Raw genomic sequence first — 22,360 nt, forward strand, 5'->3', positions numbered from 1 at the left:
GTGCAGTTATTGTTTGGTTTAATTTTTTACTCTAGTAAGCCATAGACTGACACATTACCAATAATTCTTTTCATTGTAAGCAGCACATTATTTAGTTTTGAATGTTCCTTGTGTGATGCTTGAAATGTAAATAGAGTAATTTTTACCATTCTTCAGGAGCTTCTAAGTCATTTATAATTGGATGATTCTTTTCCCACAGTTTGTGAAGTACAAGGTGTATCTGTCAAAACTGATTTTCTCTCTTTGTTTCTTTTATCTATATCATGGCTTACCCAATTGCTAGTGTGCAAGAAACATTATTGATGTCTTATTGAATCCTTTCTGTATATACTACTGTGATCTTGGTGGCGTCTTCATTTATTATTCTAGTGGACGCATATAACTTACCCTCAGTATTTTTATGAGAGAAGAAGCAACATCTTCTTTTTCTAAAAAAAATTAATTTAGACAGTATGTTCTCTTAGCATAAATACCAGTGTGGTCCTCCTCACCACTGTAACTTCAGTGCCTAGCACAGCACCAACACACAGTTGAAACTTAATTCCTGAAACAGCCCGTGGTTAGGGATAGTCTACCTTTTTACTAGTGATGAAACTGACCCTTAAAGGAATGAGGGAGTGATTGCTCAAGTTTACACAGCTGCTAAGTGGTAAGGCTCAGGCTCTTAGTTGCAGTGTGGCTTATTATCTAGCATCTGCTAACAAGTTATGAAGGCATTTTGCTACTTTAAAATTATTTATTTATTCAAACTTCCTGTGTACTGGTCAGATTTCCATTGTCAGATTGAGAAAATAAATCACTCATTTGCAGGACAGTAGCGTACATCTTACTTGCATTCCAGTTGTGTATGCGTTCTTTTAAAGTTTATAATATTATTTTCCTGTTCCTACAATATTATTTTCCTGTTCCTTATAATATTATTTTCCTGTTGCTGTATATTGATGGCAACAGTAGGCCTAGGTTTTCCACCTCTCTGTAGAACAAAGCCATAGCTTATAAATTGTTTTAATTGCTACCTGGACTGACATAGTTTTCTTATCTTTAGTGAAATATTTACTGCTTTGTTGCAAAGAAAGCTAGCAGATGGTTTTCGTGACATCACAGGCAGGAAAGAATAGGCATATAGGGTCCACATGTTTTGCCTTTTTTCCAAGTGTCTAACTGCATATATTCATGAGAATTTTGAATGAGGAAGTCAATAAACTTGTCATTGTTCTATAATGAGAAATGTTATTTGCTGAAAATAAAGCCCATTACTGTGTTCAAAAGAAAAGATCTCAGTCTCAGTCTGAAAAGAATGCTTATGCAAGGATAAACATATATGAAAAAGAAACTTATAAAATTTAAATATTAGCAATCATGACTGAAGATATTATTAATTGCATATATATATATATATATATATATATATATAAAATGTCCAAAGACTTGTTAAGTAGTTTATATTGTATCTCATTTTATCCTTAAAACCTTTTTACAGATAAAAAAAAATTGAGAATTTGAATGTTTAAGAAGGTAATTTATGTTCCAAAAACTAATAATTGGAGGAGTTTGGGTTAAAGATTTGTTGGACTCTAAAGTCTAAATTATTATTCTTTATATTATTCTTTTAAAAATCAAGATAAATATTTTATATTCATTATCATGATTACTTTTACAATATATTTTCCCGCCTGTCTAAAATTCTGTTAAAGACATCATGTCTGTTTAATTTACCTCTATATTAAAAGTAATGTGTTACACCACCAATCTTACTGTATATATGATTTATGTCCATTGTAGATACTCAATAAGATATATTGAATGAATCATCTTGCACTTTGAAGGTTGGGGTTGCCACAACATTAACAGTGTTATAGCCTTTCCTCTCAGACTTTTTAGGGGAGTTAGAGATAAGAAATGGCAGAGCTTAGCCTGCTTGGAAGAAAGGTGGTGTTTCATAAAGTTTGCAGCATCACTGGAATCCAGAGACTCAATTGTCTTTGACCATTAGGTTTCAATAAGAGGCAAGAAGAACTTAAGGAAAATCTGATTAGAAGAGTTATACACTGATCTCAAAAGGGCTTCAATGGCAGCATGACATGGAGATCAAGAGTATGGGCTCTGGGCCAGATTATCAGGGTTCCATTCCAAAGTATTCCACTTATTAGCTCGTAATTTTTCAGACAACTGCTCTGTACCCAAATGATCTCATCTGAAAATTGGAGATAATGATTATACCTACCTCATAGGATTATCATTAAGATTAAATGAATTACTGATAAAGTACTTAGAACAGTGTCTGATACACAGTATGTGTTACATAGTGTTTGTTACAAAAGTATTCATTCTAAAAAGTCATTCTAAAAAGTCTCAAAAGTATTCATTCTAAAAAGTCATATAAACTAAATGCTTATAGATTAAAAAAATATTATGCATCTGCTTGGAAACTAAAAGTTATTATTTGATAAAAGTTAAGATGTTCTCAGTGCTAGAATTATATAATAATGGTCACATTCTAGAACCATAAAGTCATTCTTAAGGAAATATGTATTTAAAAAGCAAAATGAAGAGCTAGAAATGAGTAACTAGTATACAAACTATGAAACCAGAGGATAATATTCTATATCTGTAAATACACATAACATTAATATTCTTAATTTGATGACTGGCAAAAGAACACAGCGTTGAATCTCAAATATTTTCTCTTTCGCTTCTCTACCACATTCGTTTCCATGTTACTTTTATCCTTTTCATGATGATCGATTGCTTACATTTTAAACTGTAATCACTGTACTGCAATTTATTTCTCTTACCTTATACTGGAAAAAATATGCAAAAAAAGTGACATTCAGAACTTACAGGCCATTTTTATATCAGGAATTCAAGGAAAATAATTATTTATGTAACTTTATTTCTAATTGTTACATTTGCTTAGTTTGTCTTTTCCCTGTTTTGCCTTTTCCCTATCTTTGGCATGACATTTCGAATTGTTATTGGAAAGAGAATCAACCCAGAAATTAGGAAAGTTAGCCAGTGACACATTCCTTTATTATATGATATAAAAGTTTTATTTTGCTCTTTTAACATTTTTCTTTTCCGTAACAAGAAGTTTTACGGTTACATTTCACAAATTTTGCATCTGTGTATGTAACAGAAACACAAAATGTAGTTAGCATTTAGGCATTTGTATTTTATTTTACTAGGCAGGAATGTGGAGTGTGTTTGTGTGCTTGTGCATGTCAGCTGGAAGGAAGTGTGGTTGCCCAGTACTTCCTCAACTCATGACTGACACTTTGTTCCAGTTCAAGAAGGAAATAAAGAGCACTTCAAAATATAATACTGAATACTTTATTCATCTGCTCTATGGAAATCAGGCCAGGAAGCAAATTAAAATTACAAGAATATCCAAACCAGAATTATTTTGCTTGCTGTCTAGGTATTTGACCACTGCCTTTTATAATTTTAACCTTTCTAGACATTCTCTTTGGGGACGGTTTTCCTTGTGGTCCATAGGAGATCCCACTAAAATCATTTACTAGATGTTGCAGATCTCCCCACAATCCCCGTTGTGCTAAGTGGTGACTAATCTGGGAGCTGTCATGTTTGGAAAATACTATGATACCATGAGTTAATTTCATACCTGTCATGAGAGCTTGCATGGGATCCCAGGGGACCAGTGGTATGTCACACACTGCTGCAAGCATTCGTTAATACCTTTCAAAGCAATGACCCATGGCCAAGAGATCTTGTTGTAACATATGGCAGCACCTGTCACCAAGTTTCATGACTGGCATTAAATTAACCTGTTTTTCTGTTTGATGTGCTGCTTTCTTTGCATTATCCATAAAAAGGATGAGGACAAATTGGAAGCAATTTACCCTCCCTTTCAAGAAGCATAATGGTGGATTTGGGATACTGGACATAATGAATAGACAGTGTCCTTGTAGAAGATCCACACTGCTATTCAATAAAGGTGGTGTTTTATGAATTTCTGAATGGCAGTCTGCAAATCTCACACAGGAAGCAATGTTTTAGTTTCTGAACTCTGTCAAACCTAGACGTAGAGTAAGAAATGACATTTTGAACCAGATTGTGGAAGAAAAATCCAGGAAGCATGAGTTTCAGATGTGAGTTTGCCCTTGCCTTTCAAATGGCTTCAAGCAATCTTGAGCTTCCTCTCACCTATATTTCTCATGCTCAGATCTTGGTATTCTAATGGGGACACACAAAAAAGGGACCCACAGAAGAACAATATTCAGAATGATGCTGAATATTCAGTATCTGTGAAAAATAGATTAATGGGATTTAGACTTTAAGTCTTAAAGCTGCAATTTAGCAGTTACTTTCAAGGATAAAGACTGAGAAGAATACAGCCCACCATTTATATATGGCTAATGGCTTTCTACCTCAGTGAAATAGTAAGTTTTTTTGATCAAATGATTTCTCAATAAAGTTTCTGATTCCTTGCATCACTTTTATTTTTCTTTTTCTTTCTTTCTTTTTTAGTCTTCTTATATATCCTTTTACACAGACTTAAGCTTCTTAAAATATTTATTTTAATGGTGGAGATGCTGTTTTCTATAGCTAGTCTCTTTCCTTCTTTGTCTTAAGATAAATGCTTCTTAGATTCTGTGAATTTTAAAATTCATATACAGCAAAGAACAAAGATAAATTTAGTAGTCTTTTTCCTTTTTCTCACTACCAAGTCTAGGGAATAAATAGTGTTGTTCTTCTACAATTTGGACTGGTTGCTGTGAATTCGGGAGTAATCAATTTTTCCTGGCATTTCTTAAATGGTCTTTTTTATTCACTGAATCTCCTTTGAAAGTATAAACATTAGTCCTTGTTCTGTGGTTTTGGAAATTGATGGCTGCTGTTCTCAAAGGATAGTAGAGTTGGGATGATTGAAGGAGTTGAGTGAAACGCTGAACTGAAACAATGGAGGAAAGGGAAGACAGTACCAGGGACGACAGAAGTGCGTGGTGATTGTGAAGTAATCTGAACTAGGGACTGGGGACATACAAGCTGCTTAGACTTGATTAATAGATGCTGTAAAACTGAAATGCTGAGCCAAGGAATAAAATTGCACTTGATAAGCCACTTGAAAATGTGTTAATGCCTTCACTTGACAAGCATTTATTTTTTTCGTCCTTGGTATAAAACCACTGTATGAAAATGTAGATCTTTTTTTCACATTGAGTATTTTTTAACTGCTGATTGTGGTTATGTTGGCCTAAAATCAGGTTTCTATTATCCAAAAAGAAAGCCAAAAAGAAAATGAAAAGAAATAAAAATAGGTGTATAAAGGTAAGTATTTTGGAAGCATGAACCTTCACGTAAAGTGTCATGTAATATCTTTGCTAGGTCAGAATCAAAATAAAATTTAAAACTAAAATTTATATTTAAAATGTTCTTAATAGACTATAGGCATTTATTTTTTAATGCCAGCTACAGTGATAGGAATTTTGTACCTAAAAGAATGAGGGAATTTGCAAGGATTTTTCAGGAGACTGTGGCACTGTCATGGATGGCATCGATACCATTTTCTAAACAAAATACGTCAAGAAAATTGAAAATCAGTCTTGTTAATAGAAAACAGTACAATTTGTGGTAAACTGACAGCAAACTGAGGATCCACAAAATAATTTAGATAAGAATTAAAGTGCTGAAACAATTTTATTACTGGTAAATCTGAATTCAGAACTGCTTCTGGTGATTTTGCTACATCAAGCAGGCCCTGAGAAAACCTGAAACTGTTTAAAGGGAGATGTTCAAGGATGGTCACAAGATGCAGGATTCATGAGTGTCCACCATTACAAACTATCACCTTTACTACAGCAACTAAATACCTTTTTCTCTAAGAAGGACTCAGTGAAGTATAGAGATGAAATAGGAAAATTTTGGTTGGGTGGGTGGGTGGTAAGTTTAATCACTACTCTTCTTTAATGGGTAATGGAATGGAAGTAACTTTCCTCTCTGGTTTTAGAGGTTAACTAATAGTATCTTTTCCCAAACACATAGACACACTCACCAGACACACAGATACACAGACACACACACACAAACACATACACACACACACATATACAAACACATACTACAACTGTTTGTTACATGATTCCTAATTAATGATATTACATTCTCTAACCCAGTAGTACTTAACTGGGGTAATTTTGTCTCCTAGGGGACATCTGGCAACATCTAGATACATTTTTTGCAAGTAATGACTTCTACTATTGGCTTCTCATGAGTAGAGACCAGTGATTCCCCTAAATTTTCCTACAACACCCAGCATATCTTCCCCACAATGAGGAATTATTCAGTTGGAAATTTCAAGGGCGCTCAGGTTGATAAGCCCTGTAATTGCTCGAAGTAACTTAGTCTCCCTAGTAGTTGCACAGTATGTAATAGTTATTCCTTCTTCCACTACTACTCCCCACACATTTGCCTACAAGCTTGAGAATTTACATAATTCCAGGAGTACAGTAGAAAGGGGCCTCACATCCAAGTGCTTGGGTACTGTGCTATCTTGTGTTACTTGCCTTCAGCACTGTGATCTGCCATTGGTAAAGTTGTGGTCAGGTTGGTTCTCCTGGACTGCAAGAGTCCAGAAATCTCTTGTTGATGATCCATCACTGTCTTAAAGTCTATTTTACCTAATGTTAATAAAACTACTCCAGCTTTGTTTTGTGTATTTTTCCAAGTAATTTTTTTTTTTTAAGACAAGGTCTCACTCTGTCACCCAGGCTGGAGTGCAGTGGCACAATCTCAGCTCACTGCAACTTCTACCTCTTGAGTTCAAGCAATTCTCATGTCTCAGCCTCCCAAACAGCTGGGACTACAGGAACATGCCACCACACCCAGCTAATTTTTGTATTTTTAGTAGAGATGGGGTTTCATCATGTTGGTCAGGCTGGTCATGAACTTCTGACCTCAAGTGACCCGCCTTCCTTGGCCTCCCAAAGCACTGGGATTACAGGTGTGAGCCATCGTGCCCAGGCTGTATCTTTTTTCTATTTTTTTTTTTTTTGCGTTTGCTCTGTAAATATCTTTGAAACTATAGTTTATCTCTTTTAGATAGTATGCCATGGGTGGTATCTATACCATTTTCTAACAAAATATGTTAAGAGAATTGACAGGATAATGTCTAATATAGTTACTGATAAGATAGAATTGATGTCTGGCATTTTGCTATTTTTTCTATATGTCTATGTCTTTGTTTTTTTATTCCTTCATATCCACCTTCTTTTGTGTTAAATGAATATTTTCTGGCATGTCATTTTGTTTCCTTGTTTCTTTTATTGTATCTTTAAAACTATTTTCTTAGTGGCTGTTCTAGGGAATATAATTAGCATTTTACTATAATAATCTAGATGAGATGAAAGCTAACTTAATTTAATAGTATACAAAAACTTTGTTCTAATATGTACCTGTTATTTCCTTCCTCCTTGGCTGTTATTATTGTACCGATTATACTTTTATACAGTGTAAGCCCATTAACATGGTATTATAATCATTGATTTATATAATTGTCTTTTAATCAGATAATAGAAAAGACTTACAAAAATATTTTAACACTTTTTTTTGTAATTTCCTTTACTAGTGTTTTTTTATTTATTCGTATAGATTCAGGTTGACATCTAGCGTTCTTTGATTTAAGCTTGAAGGTTCCTTAACATTTTTTGCAGGGCAAAACTGCTAGCAAGAAATTATCTCAGTTTCTGTTTATCCAAAAATGTCTTATTTTTATTTTTGTAATTTTCAAAGAATAGTTTTGCTGTATATAGAATTCTTGGTTGACTGGTTGTAACTGGTTGACTGTCTTTTTCATTCAGCACATTGAATTATGTCATCCAACTAAAAAATGTGAATGACTTCATAAATCTAGATATCGTCTTTGCACAAGGACCAAAGTAACCTTCTTTGTATCATTTCAATTTTAGATGCATCACCAAAGCAAGCACTCTGGATCCTTTCATTCTGCTACAGAAATGAGGAAGGCTTGGGGGAAGTTACTCTTTTTCTCTATATAAATCCTCCCTTTGCAACTTCTCATCTGTTTTGTAGACTATGCTATATAAAATGCAGCACCTCTCTACGAAAACAAAATACTTTTATTTTGTGTCTGGTGATCCAAGTAAAAGCCCTGCTTTGGGGGGATCTAGTGGTTTTCTAACAGCTCCTGCTCAGATTGTTTCCTTGGATTTCAGTTTTCTGCCTCATCATATGCAGAACCATTCCATTCGCATGGTTAATACATCTCTCACTTGACACAGGAATCCTCATTTATGGGAAAGTAACACAAACTTTTCATTTGAAAAAGATATTGCTTCATGGGGTACATAATTAAAACCGGATAATCACTTTCTCATCATAGCCATTCTCTTCACAAATATTATCAGCATTCAATGCAAAAAATTAGCCTACAGTCTTCCCCTAATGTTTGCATGTATCTTTTTATGTGATCCAACATTTTGCTATTAAATAGAATGAATTCTATGGAGACATGATTACATAATAGCAAGAGTGTACATTTCCTGAGATTAGTAATCACACATGGTTTATTTTAGTCCTACATAGAATGTTGTGACTACTATCTTTTTATTTATGTGCACATGTATCTATTCATCCATCCTTCTATTCATTAGTCTTGCCAGCCAACCATCTATTCATCTATCTGTTTGTCTGTTTGTCTCTAACATATCTTTTTCTTCACAGAATTCAACTTCATGTTAGCATATGATAGCTATCTAATAGGTACATGTTAAATTACTTTCATATGGGAAATACAGACTCTAGTGTAAAGTATTAGCATTACTGAAATTTGGGGTTTGATCATTCATTTTGTGGGGAACTACCCTGTGGGTACAGACATTGGATGCTTAGCACCATCATCCCTGGCCTCTCAATACATACCAGTATTATTCTCCCAATTGTAACAACCAAAAATGTATTCAGATAAAATAAAACATCCATGGAGGAAAAATCCCTCTCCTCCACCCCAGTTGAGAACAGTTGAGATAAAAGCATTCTTTCCTTCTTTTATCATAATATTTATGATTAAAATGAATATTTAACAATGACTAATTGGGAATTTATTGGATGAATGAATGCATTTACATATATATTTTCCAGATAGTCACACTCTCGCTCACTTATTCATCCACTCATTTATTATTTAACAAACACTTATTGTGTACGAATTATGCACTAAGCACTTTGCCAGGTAGTAGGGATACATAAGTGAAATATAAGTTTCTGCCCTGATGGGGCTTACAGACTTTTAGTGGGACTACATAAAAGTGAGCAAACAACTAAACAAAAGGTATTATTGATAAGTATTTTGTCTACAAGAAAGCAGGAATTTATAAGGGAAAAAATGGGGGGGCAGCATTAGATTAGCGGACAAAGAACTTTCTGAGGTGACGTTTAAGCTGAGAATTGAACAATAAGAAGAAAGCAAAGCAAAGATGTGAATAATTTAGTCATTAATTTTTACTTATTTCTTACAGCATATGAGATTTGTGCTAGGAGGGCAAAGGGATGATCATTTGATGGCATATTAACTTGCTTCTCTACTCATATTTGTGAAAAACACCAGACTGTTTGTGTGGAAACCATTGGGAACTGTTCCAAACCATGTGAGAAGCCTGACATTTTTAAATGAGGGTGTATAGCCTGTGAGACGTCTGACATTTTTAAATGAGGGTGCATTGCCCTACCAATGTAAAGCCATTGTTTTGTGGCAATGCCATGAAAATTGGTAAGGCATTGGAAAGCAAAAATGAGACATGCAGACTTTAAAATATCCTGTGAGATAAGAACTAGTGATTGTTCACTAGAAAAGACAAATAAGATTTTTCATGACATTATATGTCACTGGAGAGATGGTGGTGACCAGATAAAACTGTCCATAGAAAAATCCTGGCCTGATGTATTTAAAATAAAGCAGGTAAATCATTATTCATCTTTCTCTTTTTTTCTCCAACCCACTAGATCTAAGGACATTAATCAGACCTTGGGATAATTACATATAGCTGTGGTATGAGTACATTGATTCATTTATAATTCCATTGGTAGTAGATGATACAATTAAGTACAAAATTCTGCAGAATCTATTCTATCATCGTTTGACAAATCAAATAATGTATTCTGGATATTTATTCTCATGGATATTTCCCTTATAAATAGATGTCTAAAATAAACTATTTTGCATATGCTTGCCTTTTAAAAGTAGTTTTATCCACTGGAAATAAAAAGCTTTTTTAAGCATATTTTTATATTTAAACATGCCTACACATGTTTTCAAGCATAATTGAAATAATTATAAGTTTTGTTATCACCTTTCACATTTTATGCTAGATGCTGGATCAAGTCAAAACTGGAACTGCAAGTCAAACATCTTGATGAAATACAGAATTCTGTAAAGGAAAGAGATGAATTACAAAATAAGATTTTGTTTGAGGAAGACAAAATGATAGCTGGGTGACTTGAGCATTTAAATGAAATCTGATGAAGTCCCTCCCACCAATTTCTCTACAAAATGCCAATGGCATTTAAAAGTAGTATCATCAGAGAAGCCAATGTATATTTTTATACTGCAATTAAGTAATTGAGTACAAAATTCAGTACAGTCAGTGGGAACGTGATCAGATGAATAAAGGAAGACAGAGAAGATAATCATTTCAATTCTTTCCATAATTTTGCTTTCTACCCTAGTAGTTAAAATTCACAGGCTCACAAGTCTCACTGGGCTCCAGAGGAGAAGCCTGACTCCTCCACAGCTGTGTACTCTCGGGCAAATTATGGGATTCTACCTCAGTTTACTCAGTTTTAAAATTGAGATAGCAATTCTTGTCCTCTAGAATATTTGCTAGGATTGAATGAAATACTATACATAATATCCACATTACATAGCTGATGCTCAATGAATCATAACTTCATAATCATAGCAATGTTTATTTCTCCTGTAAGTGAACTAAAAACAACAACAATAATATTCTTTGCCTTCTATGGTCACTGCTAATCATGAAAAAAATATGCCTGTATTGATGCTTAGGAGAGAAAAATGGTTGCAATGAGAGAGCAGTATTTCCAGACTTCTAATGACTTTTCTCAGTTTTCTGCATTTTGTTTCTGTTTGGCAGGTTTTTTTTTTCTCCTTGCACTTTCATGATTGAGCATAATTACAGTAATGAATTATAAGTGAACATAATGTATAATGAACATAATTCATGAAGTTTATTACCCCCATTTTCATAATTCTGATTCCAAGTTAGATATCCCCTTTCAAGATAGGTTCCATAGCCTCCTGTGTGAGATGTATATGCCCACCCTACTCCAGATAACAGCACCCAGTTTGTCTCCTGCAAGGCACTTATCACAACTCTTAATGTTTTTTGTTATTGGCAAGGGGTCATGATCCATGCCCCAAGAGTGGGTTCTTGGATCTCGCACAAGAAAGAATTTGGGGCGAGTTCATAAAGTAAACGCAAGTTTATTAAGAAAGTAAAGGAATGAAAGAATAGCTACTCTATAGGCAAAGCAGCAGCATGGGCCACCCAGCTGCTCATACTTATTGTTACTTGTTGATTATATGCTAAACAAGGGGTGAATTATTCATGAGTTTTCCAAGAAGTGGGTAGGCGATTCCCAGAACCGAGGGTTCCTTCCCTTTTTAGACCATATAGGGTAACTTTCTGACATTGCCCTGGCATTCGTAAACTGTCATGGCACTGGTGAGAGTGGCTTTTAGCATACTAATTAGTGTATAATGAGAAGTGTGGACAACCAGAGGTCACTTTCATTAGCATTTTGGTTTTGGTGGGATTTAGCTGGCTTCTTTACTGTAACCTGTTTTATCGGCAGGGTCTTTATGACCTGTATCTTTGCCAACCTCCTATCTCATCCTGTGACTTAGAATACCCATCCTCCTGGGAATGCAGCCCAGTAAGTCTCAGCCTTATTTTACCTAGCCCCTATTCAAGATGGAGTTGCTCTTGTTCAAGTGCCTCTGACAGTTTCATTTCTACTTTTCACATACTTATCAATATATAATATAAAAATATAAAATGGCATATATTATATATTAATATATATTATATTTACCATCATTAAAATGTAAATTCTAGTAAGTCAGTGAAGGAGTCTGTCTTGTTCACCACTCTGTCTCTAGACAATAGCTCTGTGCCAGGTAAATACAGACACTCAATAAATATTGAATGTTGAAGAACTTTTCCTGCAAACCATAATGGCCACCTAATAGGTTTACACATTCGATTGTCTTTTTACCTGCTCTTACATAAATTTGTGCTGAGACATACAAGGCATCTGATGTTGTAGTTATTTTTTGCCGTAGTGGTGCTTTGGGAAAGATAATTGAGACACCTTTTTTTTCCCATTTATTTATTTTATTGCATTTTAGGTTTTGGGGTACATGTGAAGAACATGCAAAATTGTTGCATAGGTACACTCGTGGCAGTGTGATTTGCTGCCTTCCTCCCCATCACCTACATCTGGCATTTCTCCCCTTGCTATCTCCCCCCAGCTCCCCACCCCCCACCGTCCCTCCCCTATTTCCCCCCAACTGACCCCAGTGTGTAGTGCTCCCCTCCCTGTGTCCATGTGTTCTCATTGTTCAACACCCACCTATGAGTGAGAACATGCGGTGTTTGATCTTCTGCTCTTCTGTCAGTTTGCTGAGAATGATGGTTTCCAGGTTCATCCATGTCCCTACAAAGGACCCGAACTCATCGTTTTTGATGGCTGCATAATATTCCATGGTGTATATGTGCCACATTTTCCCTGTCCAGTCTATCGTCGATGGGCATTTGGGTTGGTTCCAGGTCTTTGCTATTGTAAACAGTGCTGCAATGAACATTTGTGTGCACGTGTCCTTATAGTAGAACAATTTGTAATCCTTTGGATATATACCCAGTAATGGAATTGCTGGGTCAAATGGAATTTCTATTCCTAGGTCCTTGAGGAGTCGCCACACTGTCTTCCACAATGGTTGAACTAATTTACACTCCGACCAACAGTGCAAAAGTGTTCCTATTTCTCCACATCCTCTCCAGCATCTGTTGTCTCCAGAGTTTTTAATGATCGCCATTCTAACTGGCGTGAGATGGTATCTCAATGTTGTTTTGATTTGCATTTCTCTGATGACCAGTGATGATGAGCATTTTTTCATATGTTTGTTGGCCTCATGTATGTCTTCTTTTGTAAAGTGTCTGTTCATATCCTTTGCCCACTTTTGAATGGGCTTGTTAGTTTTTTTCTTGTAACTCTGTTTTAGTTCTTTGTAAATTCTGGATATCAGCCCTTTGTCAGATGGGTAAACTGCGAAAATTTTTTCCCATTCTGTTGGTTGCCTATTCACTCTAATGATTGTTTCTTTTGCTGTGCAGAAGCTGTGGAGTTTGATTAGGTCCCATTTGTCTATTTTGGCTTTTGTTGTCAATGCTTTTGGTGTTTTGGTCATGAAGTCCTTGCCTACACCTACGTCCTGAATGGTTTTGCCTAGATTTTCTTCTAGGGTTTCTATGGTGTTAGGTCTTATGTTTAAGTCTTTAATCCATCTGGAGTTAATTTTAGTGTAAGGTGTCAGGAAGGAGTCCAGTTTCTGCTTTCTGCACATGGCTAGCCAGCTTTCCCAACACCATTTATTGAACAGGGAATCCTTTCCCCATTGCTTGTTTTTGTCTGGTTTGTCAAAGATCAGATGGTTGTAGATATGTTGTGTTGCCTCCGAGACCTCTGTTCTGTTCCATTGGTCTATATCTCTGTTTTGGTACCAGTACCATGCTGTTTTGATTACTGTAGCCCTGTAGTATAGTTTGAAGTCCGGTAGTGTGATGCCTCCCGCTTTGTTCTTTTTGCTTAGAATTGACCTGGCTATGTGGGCTCTCTTTTGGTTCCATATGAAGTTTAAGGTGGTTTTTTCCAGTTCTGCAAAGAAGGTCATTGGTAGCTTGATGGGGATAGCATTGAATCTGTAAATTACTTTGGGCAGTATGGCCATTTTCACGATACTGATTCTTCCTAACCATGAACATGGATTGTTTCTCCATCTGTTTGTGCCCTCTCTTATTTCGTTGAGCAGTGGCTTGTAGTTCTCCTTGAAGACGTCCTTTACATTCCTTGTTAGTTGTATTCCTAGGTATTTTATTCACTTTGTGGCAATTGTGAACGGAAGTTTGTTCTTGATTTGGCTCTCTTTAAGTCTGTTATTGGTGTATAGGAATGCATGTGATTTTTGCACATTGATTTTGTATCCTGAGACTTTGCTGAACTTGCTTATCAGTTTCAGGAGATTTGGGGCTGAGACGATGGGGTCTTCTAGATATACAATCATGTCATCTGCAAATAGAGACAATTTGACTTCCTCCTTTCCTATTTGAATGCCCTTTATTTCTTTTTCTTGCCTGATTGCTCTGGCTAGAACTTCTAGTACTATATTGAATAGCAGTGGTGAGAGAGGGCATCCTTGTCTGGTGCCACATTTCAAGAGGAATGCTTCCAGTTTTTGCCCATTCAGTATGATATTGGCTGTTGGTTTGTCATAAATAGCTTTTATTATTTTGAGATACATTCCGTCAATACCTAGCTTATTGAGGGTTTTTAGCATAAAGGGCTGTTGAATTTTGTCAAAGGCCTTCTCTGCCTCAATTGAGATAATCATGTGGTTTTTGTCTTTGGCTCTGTTTATGTGGTGAATTACGTTTATAGACTTGCGTATATTGAACCAACCTTGCATCCCCGGGATGAAGCCTACTTGATCATGGTGGATAAGCTTTTTGATGTGCTGTTGCAATCAGCTTGTCAGTATTTTACTGAAGATTTTTGCATCTATGTTCATCATGCATATTGGCCTGAAGTTTTCTTTTCTTGTTGAGTCTCTGCTGGATTTTGGAATCAGGATGATGTTGGTCTCATAACATGATTTGGGAAGAATTCCGTCTTTTTGTATTGTTTTGAATAGTTTCAGAGGGAATGGTACCATCTCCTCTTTGTATGTCTGGTAGAATTCAGCTATGAACCCGTCTGGACCTGGGCTTTTTTTGAGTGGTAAGCTCTTAATTGCTGCCTCAGCTTCAGACCTTGTTATGGGTCTGTTCAGGGTTTCGACTTCCTCCTGGTTTAGGCTTGGGAGGAGGCAAGTGTCCAGGAATTTATCCATTTCTTCCAGGTTTATTACTTTGTGTGCATAGAGTTGTATGTAATAATCTCTGATGATGGTTTGAATTTCTGTGGAATCTGTGGTGATATCCCCTTTATCGTTTTTTATTGCATCAATTTGGTTATCCTCTCTTTTCTTTTTTATTAATCTGGCTAGTGGTCTCTCTATTTTGTTGATCTTTTCAAAAAACCAGCTCCTGGATTTATTGATTTTTTGAAGGGTTTTTTGTGTCTCTATCTCCTTCAGTTCTGCTCTGATCTTAGCTATTTCTTGTCTTCTGCTAGACTTTCAGGTTTTTTGATCTTGCTCCTCTAGCTCTTTCAATTTTGACAATAGGGTGTCAATTTTTGATCTCTCCTTACTTCTCATGTGGGCACTTATTGCTATATATTTTCCTCTAGAGACTGCTTTAAATGTGTCCCAGAGATTCTGGTATGTTGTGTCTTCATTCTCATTGGTTTCGAAGAACATCTTTATTTCTGTTTTCATTTCATTGTTTATCCAGTCAGCATTCAAGAGCCAGTTGTTCAGTTTCCATGAAGCTGTGCGGTTCTGGGTTAGTTTTTGAATTTTGAGCTCTAACTTGATTGCACTGTGGTCTGAGAGACTGTTTGTTATGATTTCCGTTCTTTTGCATTTGCTGAGGAGTGATTTACTCCCAATTATGTGGTCCATTTTAGAGTAGGTGTGATGTGGTGCTGAGAAGAATGTATATTCTGTGGATTTGGGGTGGGGAGTTCTGTAAATGTCTATTAGGTTTGCTTGGTCCAGGTCTGAGTTCAAGTCCTGGATATCCTTGTTAATTTTCTGTCTGGTTGATCTGTCTAATATTGACAATGGGGTGTCAAAGTCTCCCACTATTATTGTGTGGGAGTCTAAGTCTCTTTGTAAGTCATTAAGAACTTGCCTTATGTATCTGGGTGCTCCTGTATTGGGTGCATAGATATTTAGGATCGTTAGCTCTTCTTGTTGCATTGATCCTTTTATCATTATGTAATGTCCCTCTTTGTCTCTTATGATCTTTGTTGCTTTAAAGACTAATTTATCAGAGACGAGAATTGCAACTCCTGCTTTTTTTGTTCTCCATTTCCTTGGTAAATCTTCCTCCATCCCTTTATTTTGAGCCTTTGTGTATCCTTGCCTGTGAGATGGGTTTCCTGGATACAGCACACCGATGGGTTTTGTCTTTTTATCCAATTTGCCAGTCTGTGTCTTTTGATTGGGGCATTTAGTCCATTTACATTTAGGGTTAATATTGTTATGTGCAAATTTGATACTGCCATTTTGGTGCTAACTGGGTGGTTTGCCCTTTAGTTGAGCTGGTACTTGTTGTTCCTTTATATGTGTAGAGCCTCTTTCAGGAGCTCTCGTAGAGCTGGCCTGGTGGTGATGAAATCTCTGAGTACTTGTATGTTCCCAAAGGATTTTATTTTTCCTTTACTTATGAAGCTTAGTTTGGCTGGATAGGAGATTCTGGGTTGAAAGTTCTTTTCTTTAAGGATGTTGAATATTGGCCCCCACTCTCTTCTGGCTTGTAGGGTTTCTGCTGAGAGATCTGCTGTGAGTCTGATGGGTTTCCCTTTGTGGGTAACCCGACCTTTCTCTCTGGCTGCCCTTAGTATTTTCTCCTTCATTTCAACCCTGGTGAATCTGACGATTATGTGCCTTGGGGTTGCTCTTCTTGACGAATATCTTTGTGGTGTTCTCTGTATTTCCTGGACTTGAATGTTTGCCTGCCTTGCTAGGTTGGGGAAGTTTTCCTGGATAATATCCTGAAGAGTATTTTCCAGCTTGGATTCATTCTCTTCGTCGCATTCAGGTACGCCTATGAAACGTAGATTAGGTCTTTTCACATAGTCCTACATTTCTTGGAGACTTTGTTCATTCCTTTTTACCCTTTTTTCTCCAGTCTTGCCTTCCCGTTTTATTTCATTGAGTTGATCTTCGACCTCTGATATCCTTTCTTCTGCTTGGTCAATTCGGCTGTTGATACTTGTGCATGCTTCACGAAGTTCTCGTGTTGCGTTTTTCAGCTCCATCAATTCACTTATGTTCCTTTCTATTTTGTCCATTCTCGTTAGCATTTCGTCAAATCTTTTTTCAAGGTTCTTAGTTTCTTTGCATTTGGTTAGAACATGTTCTTTAAGTTCACAGAAGTTTCTTACTACCCACCTTCTGAAGTCTGATTCTGTCATTTCATCACACTCATTCTCCCTCCAGCCTTGTTCCCTTGCTGGTGGGGAGTTATGATCCCTTGTAGGAGGAGAGGTGTTCTGGTTTCGGGTGTTTTCATCCTTTTTGCGCTGGTTTCTTCTCATCTTTAAGGATTTATCCATCTGTTGACTTTGTAGTTGCTGGCTTTCAGATTGGGTCTCAAATCTTTCAGATTGACGTTCTGTTTGTTGATGATGAGGTTATTTCTGTTTCTTGGTTTTCCTTCTGACAGTCTGGCCCCTCTGCTGTAGGTCTGCTGAGGTTCACTCCAGGCCCTGCTTGCCTGGGGTTCACCTGCAGCAGCTGCTGAACAGCAAGGGTTGTTACCAGTTTTCTTCTTCTGCTATCTTTGTCCCAGAAGGATACCCACCTAGTGTCAATCTGATCTCTCCTTTATGAGGTGTCTCTTTGGATATATAGGGGTCAGGGAGCTGCTTGAGGAGACGGTCTCTTCTTTATAGGAGCTCAAATGGTGAGCTGTGAGCTCTGTTGTTGTTCATTCAGGGCTGCTGGGCAAGTACGTTTAGGTCTGCTGCAGTAGAACTCATAAACTGCTTTTTGTTCCCAGGTGCTCTGTCCCAGGGATTTAGGGCTTTATTTATGAGTTTACGTTATGCTGCTGCCTTCTTTTTTTTTTTCCTTCAGACCTGCCCTGCCCAGCAAGTAGGCAGCCTAGTCACTGTCGGCCTGTAGAGGCTTTGCTGAGCTGCTGTGGGCTCCGCCCAGCTGCCAAGTGAACTTTCTTGCAGTCTTGTTTATATGGGTGTAGTTAGAACTGCTTTGGCGATTGTGGCCCGCCTCTGTTGAGGCGGAGTCTCTCGGCTGTGACGGGTTGCCTTGGCAACGGCGGGCTGCCTCAGCAATGGCCGGTTGCCTTGGCAACGGCGGGCTGCCTCAGCATTGGCCGACTACCTCCGTCATGGCGGATTGCCTCGGTAATGGCGGATGCCCCTCTCCCACAGAACCGGACCGTCCCGGGTTCAGCTGCGTTTGCTGTGAAAGTCTCAATCCAGAGTTTCTGGTTGCTGTTCTTTTGTGGGGGTGGGACCAGCCGAGCCTGATCGCCTGGCTCCCTGCCTCAGAGCCTTTTTTAAGTTGGTGTTCCAGTCGCCTGTTGAAGAGGCGCCGGGGTCTGTTTGTTTTCCGCTGCGGCCACTCACTGCGCTGGCTTAAACAGCAGCACTGAGGTTTGTGGTGCTTTTTTTTTTTTTTTTTCCCTGGAATCTACTGTCCTGGTTCCCTGCTCAGTTCCCTTTTTAAACAGAAGAATGGGCGACTTCCCGTGGCTCCAGTCGCCAGCCAAAAGTGCACCCGGACCTGTGTATTTTGTATGGAGAACCGCTGCTCCCAGGCACCGACAAAGCAGCCCCGCGGGGCAAAGCAGCGGCGCCGGCCAGCACAGCCACCCTGGCCAAAACCGCCGTGCTGGCCACCGTGGAGCACCTCCGCCCGGGAATTTCCTAGTCTGTGGGCAATAAAAATGCGGCGTCCACTCACCCTCTGCGCTTTCACTGGGAGCTGCAATCCTGAGCTGTTCCTAAATGGCCATCTTGGATCGAGATCCCTGAGACACCTTTTTATAATCTTAGACTCTACCCTAAAATTTCTTCGACTCAAATAATAAATGCCAATCTTTGATTTGGTATATTTAACCCTTTAGGTAATATTTACAATACATTGAACTAACCAGATTTAGTAAGAAGCTTTAATTTACTGATAGCATGCTACTTATTAGTGTGTGCCTTCAAGCATCAAATATATGAAAAAAATGATCGTTTTTGTTATTATAGCACATAAATACACTGCTCCACTGGTATTCTTTTTTTCTTTTTGAAACGGAGTCTTGCTCAGTCACCCAGGCTGGAGTGCAGTGGTATGATCTTGGCTCACTGCAACCTCTGCCTCTCAGGTTGAAGCAATTCTCCTGCCTCAGCCTCCCAAGTAGCTGGGACTACAGGTATACACCACCACATCCAGCTAATTTTTTTTGTATTTTTGATAAAGAGAGGGTTTCACTAAATTAGCCAGTCTGTTCTCAAACTCCTGACCTCAGGCAATCCTCCCGCCTAGGCCTCCCATAGTGCAGGGACTATAGGCATGAACCACTGCACCCGGCCTCCACTGGTATTCTTTAGCTAGCTTTATTTTACTTAGATTCTGATTAAAATATGCTCTACTCAGAATACAGGATGAAACAAAACTAATTTAAGGTGACTTAAATTTATACATTAAGTACAACTAGTGCATTTTTCACCAGAAAGTTGGTCACTACTTTAAGATTTACCTTCATTTTTTATTAGAAGGTGTTGGTTAATCTAGAATCTCTTCTCTCTAACACCAGTTATCATATTAAACTTTTGCAAATTTTAGGTGCCAAACACATGTAGAATTTACATACATACATTCATAATTCACGTACACGCATATATAATGTACAATATATCCGGAAGGTAATTAGCAACTGGTTACTTTGCTGTTAATGAGGTCAAGTTTACAGATGTACTGATCCTCTGAGTCTGTCTTTTGGCCTTGTTCCATTGCCACAGATTCTATCATGACCCCTGGGCTGCTGTTGTTTGTCACAGGAGGGGGCCATGTAGGATGATGTGACTGCTGCTCTGCAACCCCCTACCTCTGCTGGTCAAGGATCTCAGCATTTTCCTGACTAATGGCATGGGTGGGATGCTTTCCATCTTTGCATTCTCTGTGTGTCAGGCTTTGCCACAGGGAATTGACTGTGAAGGGTTTTTAAATCAATGGAATGAGAAATACCATCTTTATATAGTGTAGACAGCTTGTCATTAAATATAGTTCGAGACAAGCTTACTTGTGCAACTGCAAAGTATTTTAGATAATATTTAAAACCTTTATCTAGTTCGTGTTATTAGATGAAGACTATATTTTTTTTTATCATCTTTGGTTTTATAAGCTTCTTTTTTTTTCTTTTTATTTCCCAACTTCTTTCTTTCAAATACCTCTAATCAACATTTTTTCCTTTGGAAAACAGGTCAAATGACAATGTGAAGGGTGATCAAGGAGAAATGTATGAAATAGAAGCCTAGAATTCAAGAGAAATAAATAACATCTGGGCATCACTTACTTTGCTTTAATTTCTTAGTTTTACTCCTTTAATGTAACAACTGTTTTTTCATTTAGAAGAGAGCTGTGAAACAAACATCTATATAAAATTGGGGGATGAAAAATGCATTTACAAAGCTAGATTCATTTGCTATTACTTTAAAGACATAAAAACTTGATATCATGTTTAATTTTGTGCTCAAACTTACCGATAATACGTATTACTTAATCCTTGAAATTATTTGCTTTATTCCCTATTGTGGATTAAGATGAGTGATTTTATTCTGAAATTATTAGGTTAGCCCAAAAGTAATTGTGGTTTTTACCATTAATAATTCACAAATATGACAGCAATTATATAATCTAGCTAAAACTAAATGCATGTATCCCTCTCTCATTATTCACGGTAGTTACGTTCTTTACAGTGTCTGCAAACACTGAATAAGTAAATATTGAACCATTACTCCTGATGGGTAAATAAGATTTTGGTTCCTGTATGACTCTGGCCACATTTTTGTCTCTCTATCAATACATAACCTTATTTTGTGATTCTATGTAATGATATCTTATTTAATACATATTGTATGCATATTAACATTGTACTCACAGCCAATAGCACCGTAACTCACCCCTCATCGAAGCTTGTTCAACACAATGTTTTCTCTGTAAGGCACATTATTGCCTCTTTGTGCTTAGGAAAACTGTAATACAGCACTTCTGTATTATGTTTAAACAGAAAGTCATTTTAAATAGCAGAATCATAAACAAAAAACATAAAAATGAGAAGTAAATAGACCGTGAAAAAAACACTTGCTTATAGTAAGAAAACTGAAACACGAAGGCAGAGTTTCACTTTGTTCAACCTCAGTTGGCAACATGTGTGGGGGTAACTCAAATTTCATGATTCTCTGCACATGTTGGGGAATGATCACACAAATGCTGAGTATTGATTTTGGAGTACAAATTAATATTAGCAAATGGGTGTATTTGCAAATATAGAATCTGTAGATAATGAGGATAAACGGTATATACATTCTAGGCTAGAAAAGAGAAAATGAGCTTCATTTTTTAAGTCATCAGAAGCCAATGAAAGACCTGGGTTTGGTATTTCCTCCCATATCTTGGTTTCTGTTTGCTTAATTAAATGACAAATTCTAATTAGTCATGCCTGACTAACATAATTTGGGATGATACTATGTCTTCATCACTGTCTGCTTCTGACCCTGGCCCTGTTCCTGGAGTACAATAGGCATTCAGTTAATGCTTATTGAAGGAATGCATAAACCCTTTTCCTCATTTGGAACTTTGTGGAATTGTTGAGAACATCAAATGGCAATAAGGAGATTGTAGCTGTAATCACACACAAAGTGTTGTCTATTTTAATTTGCTGGGTGCAATGGCACACACCTGTAATCCCAGATACTCAGGAGGCTGAGGCAGGAGAATTGCTTGAACCCGGGAGACAGAGATTGCAGTGAGCAGAGATCACACCACTGCACTCCAGCTGGGTGACAGAGCAAGACTCTGTCTCAAAAGAAAAAAAAAAAAAGAAAGAGAAAGATAAAATGAAAAAGCTGTCTATTTTGAAGATTTTAATTATTCTTAATAACATAGCATTAAAATTAATTTATAAATAATATTATATGTTTAACACATTAATATAGGACTTTTTTGCTGTAAACTAGGGTTGCCTGTTTAATATATGTATTTCACTATGAGTAATCTCTTGTAATGCAAGGTCAAGAGGAAGAGGTTGGTTAACAAAAAGAAACTATGTTAATTTTGTTATTGACAAAGGGGAAGACCTTTTGAATTTATTTATCCTGGAGACACAAAATTCAAACTCATGATGATAACACATATGTTAGCCTTACTCTGTTCCCTTATTATGGCAAATGTATTCTA

At 37.1% G+C, this 22,360-nt stretch overlaps 1 protein-coding gene and 1 non-coding gene across 11 annotated transcripts in view; one reads left to right on the top strand and one right to left on the bottom strand.

Annotated features, from left to right (window-relative positions):
* CHL1 (cell adhesion molecule L1 like) overlaps positions 1 to 22,360 on the top strand; it is a 203,692-nt gene that overhangs the window by 70,929 nt on the left and 110,403 nt on the right. The window lies entirely within an intron of this gene.
* On the bottom strand, positions 7,843 to 7,944 carry LOC116559647. Its single transcript, XR_004272552.1, has one exon. It is a non-coding gene; the product is annotated as a U6 spliceosomal RNA (small nuclear RNA).

This window comes from Sapajus apella, unplaced genomic scaffold, assembly GCF_009761245.1.
Source record: "Sapajus apella isolate SASKATOON/1434 unplaced genomic scaffold, GSC_monkey_1.0 scaffold23, whole genome shotgun sequence".
NCBI lineage: Eukaryota > Metazoa > Chordata > Mammalia > Primates > Cebidae > Sapajus > Sapajus apella.